Source organism: Propithecus coquereli, unplaced genomic scaffold (assembly GCF_000956105.1).
Source record: "Propithecus coquereli isolate 6110/MARCELLA unplaced genomic scaffold, Pcoq_1.0 Scaffold88, whole genome shotgun sequence".
NCBI classification, from domain to species: Eukaryota; Metazoa; Chordata; class Mammalia; order Primates; family Indriidae; genus Propithecus; species Propithecus coquereli.
This window is the reverse complement of record NW_012155062.1, coordinates 1,942,770-1,956,439: the sequence shown is the minus strand read 5'-3', so window position 1 is coordinate 1,956,439 and position 13,670 is coordinate 1,942,770. Positions and strand designations below refer to the sequence as shown.

Here is a 13,670-nt window from a genome sequence, read left to right as displayed (position 1 = left end):
GAACTTGGAAGAGGGCTCTGAGCCTCACATAAGATTGCAGTCCAGCCTTACACTTGGTTTCAGCATGATGAGACCTTCGACAGAGGACCCAATTAAGCCATGCCTAGCTAAACTCCTGACCTGGGAAATTGTTAGATTATAAAGTCTCTCATTTTAAGCCACAAAGCTAGTAATAATCCATTATGCCACCCTTGTTAATGATCCTTGTAGCCAAGGATAATTGGCTACAAGGATTGGCTACGTAAGTTATTACAACTTATGTAATAACTCTCCGCATCATTTCTTTAAAAACCCTTCTCTTCCTTTACCTCTCTGAATACACTCAAGCATATTCCCATTGTAATGCTCATTCCCAAATAAATACCATTTTCTTTTAGAGAGTCTCCCTCTCTGTCTGTTATCTAGGTTTGACACTTAATACTGCATCTATCTAGTTTTGGTCACGAAGAAATGAATATCTTCCATGACAAATGTCTCAGTTTTACTTCCAAATGATTTTTTTCAGTAATTTTAAGAGGGGAAAAAAATCTAAAACATAGTAAAGACTTTTCCCATTCTTTTTAATGAAGAATTATTTAGAAACATAATATCATTTTTACTGTTTACCCTATCATTTTGAATATAAATTAGTACAGGAACAGAAAACACTGAACTAGAAACCGGGACAACTAGGTATTTACTCTAATATTATCTAATAGTCACCAGCTACGTGGCTAGTTTGCCATTCAACCTCTCAAGTGGGCCTCAGTTTGCGTAACTATATTAGCAGTTTGGACAAAACCATTGTTTCTCAATTGTGAATATAAGTGAGGCAGCAGAACATCTGAGGGCGGGCAGGTGAGATAGTATAATCATGGCATGGGCAGGGGAATGAGTACAAGTTCAAACCTCATATTTGGTCTCCTCTCTAGAAACAAAGATTCTGATACACCCCCGTGTGTATATTTCAACACTCTCTGCAAATACACAAACATACGCATACACACATTCATCACACATGCTTGTCCCCATTTCTCCTTGCCACTGGAAATCATTATCTTGGTGTGAGCCACTTCTGCCATAGCCACTGTTACCATGTATGTGTCATATCTACCCCTCATATGTGTAAAAGCAGAGAAAAGGTTCAGAATGAGAGGCTTATTAAGTTTATTCCTACTTCAAAATCCTGCTTCTACTATGCTATACTCATTAAGAGCCTGGAGCTACAATTAAGACTTACCAATAGCTCTCAGCTACTAAGCTTTCAAAATTCTTTCTACAATGCTTTTTTCCCCTCTAAGCCACTGAAAGTTGTTAATTTATATGTTCGCAATTTAACAACCTCCAATAACTCATTTCCACTATTAAGTTTGTTATTTCTGATATGTAGGGTGCAAGGAAATCAGATCATCAAGGCGTATTAGAACTATAAACAGAATGTAAAAATAAATAGGTTTTGAAGATCTTCAATGAAAGGACTGTCGAAAGGATTCTCTACTTCCATCTGAGACACCATTTATATTCCCAACACTTAAAGTTGGGAATAAAGTTGTTGGGAAATGATCTCTAAGCAAGAAAAACAATATGTTTTGGTTTATTAAATGACTGTGTTTTTTTTTTCAAATATTCCAAAAGTTTCTAAAAATAGAAAACCATTTAAGGAGTTTTGCTGTCTTAATTAATTCAACAAATCAACAATAACTTATCGAGCATAGACTATACCCTTATGGGACTGGGTTGGGCATTATGGATACAAAAGTGAACAAGACACCATGACTAAGAATGCTTTAACCCAGGAATGCAAGGTTGGGTTAACATGCAAAAATCCACCAAGGTAACTCACCATAATAACAGAATAAATGTGGAAAACCACAAGATCATCTTAACAGATGTAAAGAAAGCATTTGAAATAACTCCGAACAAATCTGAAATAGAGGTTCCTAAATCTGACAAAGAACATCTATGAAAAGCTACTAGCTAACATCATACTTAATGGCAAAAGACTGAATGCTTTCCATTTATGACTGGAAGTAAAACAAGGATGTCTACTTTTACCTCTTCTATTCAACAGGGGAATGAAGCAAGAAAAAGAAATAAAAAGCATTCTCAAGAATGAATGAAGAGACCCTATTACTTCAAGAAAAACTCACAATTATTTACTAATAATAAAATTCACCCTTTCAAGCAATAATTTCAATTTTGTAAAATTTGTATCCGCCATGATGACCTTAATAACTTCCCAATACTTAAAAACTTGTTCTGATGAAATTGTGGTGATATTAACTATTATGATTTAATTTGGGATAATGAGATGTATCAATATTTGAAATACATGCATAACCCAGCGAAACAATATGCTCCAAAAGACCAACACTGGTAGTTAGAAAATCACACGTGGGTAAATGATCCATTCAAAGTACAATGGATTTTAATGTAAGCGAGTAGGAAAAGTTTTTTGATATGACTTCTAACTCTACATTGCAATTGACATGTAAGAAACTACAACTTATCAAGTTTTGGTGTGGTATCAAAAAGATATTCATAATTTACAAGATAATTAGTCAAAATTGACAAAGTTATGGATTAAACCACTGACGAGATTATAAAGCGGTACCTTTTTAAAGGAAAATTACCCTATCCTTTCGAAGTAAGCAACAGTATGCATACAATGATGTTTAAGCTCCATTGTTTGTTACAGTAAAAAAACGAACTGGCAAGTATCTAAATATCATTAAGCCTGGACTAATGAAACAAATTATGTCATACTCATTCTATGGAATACAATACGCCCTTTAACTACTTTTGGAGATAATTGCGAATAACAAACCTTTCCCATTTGCTTCTAATAATACTGCTGATTAAATTTTTTATTGTTTACAACCATGCATTACTTTTTTTTTTTTTGAACCAGGGTCTTGCTCTGTTGCCCAGGCTAGAGTATATGGCATCATCACAGCTCACAGCAACCTCAAACTCTTGGGCTCAAGTGATCATTCTGGCTCAGCCTCCCAAGTAACTGGGACTGCATGTGTACTATCACATTTGGCTTATTTTTCTTATTTTTCATAGAGAAGGGGTCTTGCTATGTTGCTCACGCTGGTCTCAAACTCCTAGCTTCAAATGCTCCTCTGGTTTCAGCCTCCCAAAGTGCTAGGATTAATAGGCATTGAGTCACAGAGCCTGGCATACTTTTAAAATAAAAATATTTTTAATGAGTCATTAAATTTACATATGACTAGAAAAGATACTAGAAGAAAAAGCCAGAAAGCTACCAGAGACTATTGGAAGCACAGGTGATTTCTACTTTCACTTTTGTAGTTTTTGGACTTTTCCCAATTTTTATGAAGAATATATTGCTATTTTTGCAATCAGGAGAAAAATGCACATTTTAAAAATTCTTCTGAGATCACAAAGAAAAACTCAAGTTGGAAAACTATTTAGACCCAACTGCAATTTTATTTCCCAAGAAAAGTCTGGACAGTTTTTTATCACTGAGCAAACAAATTAAATTGTTAAGAGTTAGGAAAAGTTGCAACTAACAAACAGAGGATGGGACAGGGTGTACCCTAAACAAAGAACAAAACAAAATAAAACCACCACACCAACATAAATATGGCAGACAAGACCACCAGGTAGAGATTTTTTGCAAGTGAGAGAGGTAAGGGAAAAACGGGCAAGAGAAGAGAGGCTCAGAAAGAAGGCTTAGAAGGAAGAATAATGGAGGAGTTAAGATACTAGCTATGTCTATTGATCAAAATATTTGGCTACTGAAATGAGTAAGTACAATTCAACTCATGGACAAAAAGCAAACTTTTGCATGTATTTGTTCTTACATTTGGTGAATTTTCAACTATAAACTCATATTCCACCCATTTCCAATGTGTCTAACACTATTTTTATTTGAGACTACTATATAAAGCCATCCATTGTGAATTCGTGAGTGTTAGTTCTGATAATGTCCAATATCCCTAATTTTCAAGGATGCTCATTAGCATCCCTAATTTTCAAGAAGTCTATTGTTTTCCAAGAAAAGCTCAAGAATGAGTAAGAATACAAAATTCACAAATTTGAAAACACAGTCTTACCCCTACTTACCCAAAATTCACTTTACTAAATACTTTTTATATTTCAGTATTCCATTTAAGTAACAAAACAACATTAATTAATTAAAGTCACAAAATAATAACACATAGGAGGTTTAACACTATTAAAGCCTGCTTGGTACTTCCTGCCAGGTCTTCAAATACTTCAGTTCCTTATAGGTGGGCATTAGTTAAGCAGATCAGTAAAAGAAATATTATCATGATCCATTTCACAGTAATAATTTCACTATCCATTTTCAGGTCCAGAATAGTTCATGTAAAATGTTAAACAGGAAGAATTAGAACCAAAGTATCAACATATTTATTAGGAAATTTAAACCCCACACCTCTGGTTAAGAAAACCTAAAATGTGATTAGAAATACTAAGTACAGAATTATGATACAGGCTATATTCATTTTTAGGGAAATTTTGCATTAAGGCATTCTTAACTTTAGCACAAATGCTTATAGTCCTAGGCCAACAGTCCTCAACATGCAGTGTGAAGACACTTGGGGACAGAGGTGGTCCATGAGACCCTTTCAAGGGATCAGTGATATTAAAATTATTTTACAGTAACATGAATACATTATTTATCCTTTTTAACTCTCAATCTCTAACAAATGAACAGTACATAGGACATGTGATATCACAATATATTGAATCAGAAGAAGATAGGAGAATCTAGCTGTTTTCTATTAAGTCAGACATTAAAGAGAGTTACAAAATATGTAAAACAATGCTACTTTTCTCACTTTCTTTGTTTTGAAAAATACATAAACAAAATTGTTTTGATATTAAAATGTTTGAATTATATTATTTTTAAATGAATTAATATAGCATCATTTTTATATTTCTCTTTTAATTTCTAATATAGCAAATATCAATAGCTATAACCCACAGCAACAAAAGGTCTCTGAGATCCTCAAAAAGTTTAAGAGTATAAAAGGATCCTAAGACCCAAAAGTTTGAGAATTCTGTCCTAGCTGAATAGTAAGCTCTGACATGAACAAAACAGGTGCAGTGAACTATGGACTTGGTAACAGTCCTTCTATTAACAGACCATAACATCTGCCATTTAGTAGTAAAATTCTACTAGTTAGCCTCAAATAAAAGGAGTTAAATGAAAGGAATCAAGTCACCCTACTAAAGAAAGAAGCAGAAGTACAAAGAACATTAAAGTACAAAGACCATTAAAAAATAACATCACCTACAAACAAGTAAAAGTTTAAATGTTACAAAAACAGAAAGAATTTATTATCCTCTTCGAGCATAAATAATTAAGGAAAAATGAACTATATCATTCTTACCCCCATCCCCCAAGGTTCAGGCTTACAAACCTTTTCTTCTTATAATGTGCTACATTACACTTAAACCAAAATGAATATGAAATTATCATTTCATTTTTCATGGATTTATATTGTCTTATTATATGGGGAATTACAAAAATGACACAGTATTTAAGAAAATTAAATCGCTTAGCACCATTTGGTCATACTCTATTCAAAAGTATGGTTTGGTTTTTGTTTAAGATTCTTATTTGATTAATTAATCACTGAAAATACTACAATTACCACATAACACATAACTGTCCTAACACCTGCACCATATAAACCAAACTGAAACCACTAGCAATTGATGATGCATAGCTTTCCTTAAATATACACATTCTCCATAACTTAAGCATTAAGTACCTTCACACTGTTGAAAAACCATCACCATCATCCATCTCCAGAACTTTTTCATCATCCTATACTGAAAATCTTACTCATTGAAAAATAATTCTCCATTTCTCCCCTCCCCTCAAGCCCCTGGGAAACACCATTCTACTTTCTGCCTCTAGGTATCTGATTACTCTAGGTACCTCATATAAGTGGAATCGCACAATATTTGTCCTTTTGTGATTGCCTCATTTTACTTAGCATAATGTCATCAAAGTACATCCATATTATACCATATGTCAAAATTCCCTTCCTTTCTAAGGCTGAATAATATTCCATTGTACGTATATCCCACATTTTGTTTATCCATTTTTTTGTCAAAGGACACTTGGGTTTTTTCCACCTTTTGGCTATTGTGAATAATACTGCTATGAACATGGTGTGCAATTATCTGTTCAAGTTCCTGCTTTTAATTCTTTTATGTATATCTAGAAGTAGAATTGCTAGATCAAATGGTAGTTCTATGTTTAATTTTTGGAGGAACCACCATATAGTTTTCCACAGTGACTATACCATTTTACATTTCCAGCAGCAATATACAAGCGTTCCAATTTCTCCACATCCACAATAACACTTGTTGTTTTCTGTTTTTTTATTTTGTTTTGTTAACAGCCATATGATGGGTGTGAAGTATGTCACTGTGGTTTTGAGTTCCAGTTCCCTAATAACAAGTCATGTTGAGCATCTTTTCATGTTTTTATTGGCCATTTGTATATCTTTAGAGAAATGTCTATTCAAGTCCTTTGCCCATTTTTGAATTGGATTGTTTCTATTTTTGCTGTTGAGTTTCAGGAGTTTTTTATATATTCTGGATATTAATTAAATATATCTTACTTTTTATAAGAATACTAACAAAAAAATTGCTGTCTAAATGAAATTTAACATACCATAGGAAAGTTATAGGTTAAATTATTTCAAATGGCCCATTTATTATTAAGAGCAGCCTGAAAATATAATCTTTTCAGGTATGAATTCCAAAATCAAATTGTTTTAAAGTCATCAATCTTCCCAGAACAATTAAGCACTCTTGTTTTTCTACAAAGCTCAATGGGGTAGTCAAAAGGTATTTTTTAAATTCATGATTGATTTAAAAAACACATATACACACATACACACACAAAGTACCCCAAATTCATGATTCATACAAAATACTCAAAAATATCCACACCTGTCAGAGTTTCAGAGCCACCATGATGCACACCAATTCATAGGCAAACACATGCAAACCATTCATATTCCAATCTATGTTAATGATACCCTTGCAGCACAGGGGAGAGACCTTAAATACACAGACTACCCTGTAAACGGTGGTACCTGCAGTTGTGCAATACGGCAGTCCTAGGACAATCAAGTGCTAAAAAATGTATATTTCTTTTTTATTCTTACTATATTTGACATAATTTTTAAAAGTTAAAATAGGCAAAGGTTAAATTAATAAAAGCACACTTTTGTTATTCAACTCAACGACTTGTTAAACTCCAAATTTACTTATTCATTCCTATCCAATTAAACTATTCAATCCTATTTTTCTAAATGACAATTTTACTACTGTAGTAGAGATAGATCTGTTGTTTTTAATCTCTCCAGCATCCAATCCCCCTTACAGAATACCTAAATTCCTGAATAGGCAAATACCACTCCCTATTCTCAGTCTCAGAAGTTCAGGTAGTTGCTGAGATGAGCACATGATCTAACTCTGGGCAATCAAATTCATAGTGATTAAATCAAGATAAAGCATGGGACCCAACATAAGACAGTAAGATTCAGTCCTAGAATGTTTGCTGGAATTTTTAAGAAAGAGATGTTTTCATAATTGCTAAGCCTACATTATTGGTGGCCACCTCCACCATCTCTTAAGAAGGGCCAACCAGAAAGTAAAGTTTAGGCATACAAAAAAGGTAGACCATAGAGACTCAAGATGTTGATAACAGTATTTGAAGCCCTGGATACAGCAATGTCTTTTACATCAGGGCACTTCCTTGAATTTCCAGTATGTGAGTCAGTAAATTCCTTTTTTCCCACTTAACTTCTTACTTGCTAGTGCTAACTAGCATGTGTGGTTTCACCTACAATTAGCTTTATCCCCATAGCCTTTAAATCTCAGTTGCCAGTGATAATTTTGGTAACTCCCTGAGGCGTGTCCATATCAGACATAAATATGCATTATAAAAAGTCTATAATGATAAACACATTCATACAAAATTTCAAAATTATTGTTCCTGCAGTGATTACTCATTTGCAACGTATGATCTTTAAAAAAAGAATGCAAAATCAGTATCAGTATTAAGAAATAGACAGCTCTACAAATTAGAATGTAAACATGCCTACAGAAAGATGTATGAAGCTATTCCATTTTATTAAATCTGGAGAAACAAAATACCCCTACCTATATAAGAAACTGTACAAGTAAAATCATTACAATTAGTAGAATAGGAGTATACAGAAAAGTAGAGCTGTGAGAAGCTTTAACATAAAGGAAATGCAACATACGATAGAAAATTTTCCCATTCATTTTCTCTAATGGCACAAAGTATCTATTTTTCCTTAAATTTAGGGTTTATGTAAAAATATACCCATATTAGCTACCTAGGGCTACTGTAACAAATTAGTACCAATTTGGTGGCTTAAAACAACACAAATTTATTTATTCACAGTTCTGGAGCCTAGGGTATCTAAAATCAGTTTAACTAAGCCAAATCAAGGTATTGGCAGCGCCACTCTCCCTTTAGAGGCTATAGAGAACCTCTTCCAGGTTCTTATAGCCGCAAGAATTCCTTGGCTTATGGCTGTATCACTCCAATCTCTGCTCCGTGGTCAAACTGCCCATTCCTTTTCTGTGTCTGTAAAATGTCCCTCTGCCTCTCTCTTACAAAGATACTTGCGATTCCATTTGGGGCCCACCCAGATAATCCAGAATAATCTCTCCATCTCAAAATCCTTAACTTAATCATACCCGCAAAGTCTTTGCCGTATAGTAACATTTACAGGTTCTAGGGAGTATGCTGTAGATATCTTTTGGGGGTTATTTTTCAGCCTATCATAATAGCATAATTCCCTTCAACAGATATAATATTGTCAAAAAGGCTAAGAAGATGGAAGCTATGTGCGTTTTATATTCTTAAATATTTTTCACAATGTTCTCTACTCATATTTATACCAACATAAAAAGCTACAAATCTGTCATATTTAAAATAAAAAGGGATCATTAAGACTACGGTAAGAAAGTGTCTAGTAAACACAGCCTTATGAAGTAACTTTTCTTAACCAAATTTAAAATACCATTCCTTGAAACTAAAGAGTTATTTTCATTACAATCCATTTTATTCCAAATTTTAAAATTATATATAAAACTTTACCTCCAGATCCTAACTGCTTGTAGAATCTGTATTCCAAATGTAGCTGTGGTGCTCTGGATTTCATGGGTTCCTAATTTAAAAAAAAAAAAAAAAAAAAGGACAACATTTAAGTATTAAAAGATCACTAGGAAAAAAAAAGAAGATCACCTGGCCCCAATTGCAAATGTTATAAATTCTGGTGTCAACGCTTATATTATGTAATAGTCTACTAGTCATCTTTTTGTAAGATTAGATCCACATAAAAATCAACTTTTTGTTCAATGTAAAATAAATGGAAACCATAAATGTACATAAGGTTAAATAGCTATAAGATCATGTGACAGGAAAATCTCTGATGCTTAACTCTTTAACCCTGAAGAAAACTATGTATGCTCTGAACATTCATGACTAGGGAAATGGTGGCCTTTCTACTCTTCCCTTGTTCTCAGAATTCACCTCTGAACTATACATTTCTCACGTAAAGGCTGTAAGTGAAACTGAAATCACAGAAAAGTAAGAAAGAACAAAGATGGTGATATGAAAATTTTGATAATAACAACAATGTCCTTCTAAGTATTTTCAACTGAGGTATAACTTACACACAATAAAACACACAGTTCTTAAGTGTCAGTTAGATCCATGAGCTTTGTTAACTCCAGGACCCCTACAACCACTACACCAAACAATCTATTGATTATTTCATTTCCATTATCCCTCCTTCAGAGGTAATCCCTTTGTGACTTTTACTGCCTTTGGATTACTTTTGTCTGTTTTTGGAGTTCATCTTTATACAGTATATGTTTTATTCGTGTATATGGTTTTTATCAGTCAACATAAATGTTTTTGAGATTCATACGTATGCACACACATACATGCACACACAAAGACAACATACACAGAAGCAACATAGACTTTAGATACTAGAAATAATATTAAATGTGAAAATATCTATAGGAAACAGGAAAACTATAACAGTGTAACATAGGAAATTTAAACAAGAATCACAAGGTAACAGAAAATTTCAAAAGGAACCAAAACACTTGAAAAATAAATACAATTACTAAATTAAAAACTCAGTTTGCCAGCAGAAACACAACAGAAGAGAGAATTTAGGAACTGGAAGGCAGACAGAAAAACCATACAGAGAGCCAGATGCAGTGGCTCACACCTATAATCCCAGCTACTTAGGTAGCTGAGACACAAGGATTCCTTGACCCCCAGGAGTTGGAGGCTGCGTGAGCTATGATCATGCCACTATACTCCAGCCTGGGTGACATTGAGAGACCCCATCTCTTAAAAAATAAATGAATCAATTAATTCAATTTTAAAAAAGAAAAACTACACAGAATGCATTATGAAGGAAGAAAAAATAGAAAACACAGAAGATTAGAGACCTGGATGATACAGTAAGAAGGTTTAATATGCACTAATAATAGTCTTGGGAGGAAAGGAAAGAGAAAAGTGAGCAGAGGCAATAACTGAAGAAATAATTGCTACAAATACTCAAGAACTGATGAGGGTATCAAACCACCAATTCAAAAGGCATGTGAATCCCAAACAGGATAACTAAAAAGAAATTTATACCGAGATATATTGTAATGAATCTACGACCAACAACAAAGACTTCAGATAAGCAATATTAAAATCCCACCGGAAAACTTATAGTCACTAAGATTATTATAAGAGAAAACAATGAGATTATTCATGAGAAACAGGATAGTACAGATACTGTACTGTACTTAAGAGCACAGATACTGAAACTAAAGTGTACAGGGTTTGAATCTTAAATACACTACTTACTAGCTCTGTGACTTTGAGCAAGTTACTTAACCTTTCTGTACTTTTCAGTACCCTTATCTGTACAATAAGGTTAAAATTTTACCTTTCTCATAATATATACAAAGTACTTAACAGTGCCTTCCACAACACAGTGCTATATAACCTATAATTCTTCAATTAACTATCTAAAAGTGCATAACCTTAAGATGCAACAAAAAAATGTCCACTTAAGTAATCACAAGTAAAATTAAACATATACCTTGTTTAATCACTAATATCCTATAGGTAAAAATAGAGACTCAGATCTGACTTAGTTGAGTTGTTTCAACTTGATTCTAGTACTTTACTAGAAGTAAAATTTTATTATAACACCATATAACAAAAGTTGCCTTATAACAGGATGACATTTTCATTATTTATGTACAACTGCTTATTATGTAAGTGCAAACAACAAGATATGAGGGTTGTGGCAGAGGCCAAATTAATCAATTATCCTGAAACAAACTATCAATCTGAACTAGGATAATATTAGAAAAATGTAAAAATCTTTATAAGGGCTAACAAAGCTGAAAGTAGTCACTGAAATCTGCATCTCTGAACACCACACTATCAAATAACACCTTTATTCGTACCAAAGTATAAAAACCAGATAGCACTGAAAGTACACAGACATAAGGTTTTCAAGTGATTACTGTTATGCCAGGTTTTGAACAAAATCATGTTATCTGTTGCAAACAGATACAATAGATACAAACAAACAAAAAATATAAAGAAATAACAAACTAAGTAACAAACTATGGTTCAACAATCTGTGAAAATTTTTGTCCTTCCAATACAATTTTGGATGAATTTGATGAGAACATGACTATATACCGCACTTCAACATCAAAATACTAGAGATATAGAGCCAAAAATTTTCCCAGTTCCCCCAAAGAACACTAAATAACCATTATTATTATATGTAGTACCAATCACTGTGCTTTAAAAAAGGGTAAGAGCAAAGGAAGAATGTCCAAGGAAGGAGAAAAATAAGTAAGGGGATAGTGATATGGCACAAAAATAAACTTTAAAAAGTGATATATGTGTGTATACATAAGGCTGAAAGACAACATAATAAATGTTTACTAAGGTATCAATGGTATGGACAAGGTAAACAAGTTCCAAATTTGAAAATAAGAGGACCTAAGAGTCACTACTTTAATGACTGAAAACAGACAAGGAAAGGTGAGCCTAGAGCAGTGGCTCCTACTTTCACATGATGGTTTATCTGCCTTTACATATAAGGAAAATATCACTCATGTGCAGAACATGCTCCCGTGACTAGAGCTGCTCACTACAAGCTGCTGTATCAATACCACAGAAAACAGGCATTGCCATACTTCTAATTTTTGCATGCCACTCCCACCCCCAATGCCATACAATGTCTAGGTTCAAGACCACTGGCCTAGTGCATGGGAAAAGGGAGAATTTCAAAGAAATGAAAGTCTGCAATGCCCCAACACTGTCCAATTCCTGCATTTTGGGCCTCCCTTTTAAGATTCGTATTCACTAACTCCCCTTGCCCCAATTTCATGCTCATCAGGGATCCTGTAATTTTAACTTGGCTTTCTACGTAGATCAGCCTATAGGAAGAAATTTGGGCATTCTGGATCTATAATAGTTAAACACCTCACTATAAATTAGAAATTAACTCTTTGCTGAATATTTAGATTTCTAAGAGCTTGACTATGTGAACTGATTACTGTGAATCCACCTCCAAGAAACAATGACAATCTTTGTGAGATGACCTAACCAAATTTTGTGTCATAAAGCCAAAAACCAGCCTCTAATACCAAGATGAACTCATCTAGGTAAATGCCAGTCGGAAGCCACATGTCAGCCAGTCTCTCCTGATGGCACCACAGCCCTACTGTGCATCTTTGTTTCCCAGTGAAAATAAACGTCACACATTGCAGTGAAACTTAGTCTACACTCACAAAGATACTTAAAATTAAGAAGTAGAGATTTTCTATTTCATCCCAAAAGTTTTTCTACAGCCTCCCACTTGCCTCTTCCCCCAATACTCTCTTTCGTATATTTATTTCACATTACCCTAACAACAGAGGTTATACTGGTAGAGAAAAGCTTGACAGAGGCAGGCAAACAGGGAAAACCAAACCATGCCAAGCCTCAGGAAAACCTGGCTGGCAAACCAAACAGAAAAGTTGTGTCAGATGAAAGTATGTCTTTTAAAACTAATTCCTAGATCACAATTCTTCCAATTCCTAGATCCGAATTCTGCCTTATGGCTGTCATACTAGGCACATTTAAGAGTTTGGAATAATCTCACAGGAGTTTGCTTTCCCTCTATCCCTACCACAGCAAACATTTCTGAAACCCTGACAGTCAAGCAATAGGCCAGCTTACCATATATACCAATAAAAAAAGAAATTTCAGAAGCTACCTGGAAATATATTTTCAAAGAACATAATCCTGAATACTAAAATACTTCTGTCAAAATGTGTGAATCAGAAGAATAAATCTTGCTCTCTAATTTTCATCTAATTAAAACTCCTTCCCTAAATTAAAAATAGTGCCAAAATTCAAAAACTTAATTCTACAATGCTGCTAAATAAAAGGGATTGAGGTTTTGTGGCACGGAAAATCATAAATGTTCTACACATTATCATATACTTGAAGGGCGTAACGATGTTAGGAGCATAATAACAAAAGATCAGTTATGCGTATAACTTTTCAAATAAACATCCAAGTTATAAATGACGTGAAAACAAAATAT

The 13,670-nt window shown here is 33.8% G+C and overlaps 1 protein-coding gene across 1 annotated transcript in view; it reads right to left on the bottom strand.

Moving 5' to 3' along the window:
- Positions 1-13,670, bottom strand: part of CSNK1G3 (casein kinase 1, gamma 3) — a 100,375-nt gene that overhangs the window by 45,923 nt on the left and 40,782 nt on the right. The window lies entirely within an intron of this gene.